Source organism: Amphiprion ocellaris, chromosome 20 (genome assembly GCF_022539595.1).
Source record: "Amphiprion ocellaris isolate individual 3 ecotype Okinawa chromosome 20, ASM2253959v1, whole genome shotgun sequence".
NCBI lineage: Eukaryota > Metazoa > Chordata > Actinopteri > Pomacentridae > Amphiprion > Amphiprion ocellaris.
Genome location: NC_072785.1, coordinates 12,445,366 through 12,446,620, shown reverse-complemented (window position 1 = coordinate 12,446,620; position 1,255 = coordinate 12,445,366). Strand labels below are relative to the sequence as shown.

The following is a 1,255-nucleotide window of genomic DNA, read 5'->3' as shown; positions in this document are numbered from 1 at the left end:
GTAAGAGTGCCCCTGCTGTCAGCCAATAGCGCGGAACTGTCAGGCTCTACCGGGAGCAGAGACCCCTCCCTCTCTCCTAACCCCCACCCCCCTCCTCACCTGCAGGAGTCGTTTGTTTTTTTTTGAGAAGGTGCTGCAGCTTTAAGGCCTCATAACTTCCCTCATACTTTGGTGCAAAGTGCGCGTCATGCGCTCGGAAAAGGCGCAGGGCCTTTGGCTATTACGCAACAGCATTTTGCACACATGGGGCGGGTGCAGTGACAGCAACACCTGTACAGTTCATTATAACACAATACAATAACCCTGTAACATCCTTTTGAGTGTATCAGAACAGCTCAGCCTTCTCCCCTCTTTATGCTCTGCCAGTTTAACGCACATTTTATCGTTTTTTTTAACTGTCTTTCGATACATCAGCAGAGCATGACCCCCTTAACTCACCCCATGCCTGAATTTGCTGGTGCCAGCATTCTTCTGTTTCTCTTAGAGTTCACAAATAATCTGAAAATGTCAAGAAAAAATACAAGTTTTCCACAGACCAGCAGACCTAATCCTCTTTACCCAGTCCACCAGTTTGCCTGCTCTCCTGAGACTTTCCCCAGAAATGTTTCCTCCTTTATCCTCAGCACTATTGACTTCTCTGCTTCCAGATAAGAAAACACTGCCTAACCTTATCAATATTTTATTAACTCCAGATATTCCTACTGTAAGATTTCAGCTTGCTGAATTATTCACATAAACTATAGAAGAAACATGCTACTGGAGGACATTAGTGAATAATAAATGATCTTCACAAGCAGAGTTTTTGACCATCACAAACATGACATGGATGATTTGAATGCCTCAGACTGGGGTTTGTGGTTACTGTCACATGGTTTCTTGAGGAGTGAAAATCCAGAGAGCGAGTCTCAGACCATCAGAGTCATAAGCACTTGATATCATAGTCAATCAATCAGTGATTAGGAATTCAAAGTTCCTATTGTGTTAAATCACTGCCTCCATAGATTCCAATATTATGAATGAGCTCTTAAAGGAGTCAAAGCAGTTCTGTCACACTAATATATGCACTTGATCTTTGGATCAGTGTATTCTCCATTCATGATTGTGGCTTCATAGTATAGCACCTTTGAGTTATTTTGCGAATCAATCTGAAGCTGTGAGCCACTCCAGAAACTCACAGTGTTACTTTCCCAACAAATGCTGGTGGCAGTACAGGGCAAGGCCTGATGAAAAAGGTTATAGTCATCAAAGAGCTGCC

The 1,255-nt window shown here is 43.1% G+C and overlaps 1 protein-coding gene across 1 annotated transcript in view; it reads left to right on the top strand.

Moving 5' to 3' along the window:
* Nucleotides 1-1,255, top strand: part of rps6ka1 (ribosomal protein S6 kinase a, polypeptide 1) — a 57,624-nt gene that overhangs the window by 144 nt on the left and 56,225 nt on the right. The gene's annotated exons all lie outside the window — the stretch shown is intronic.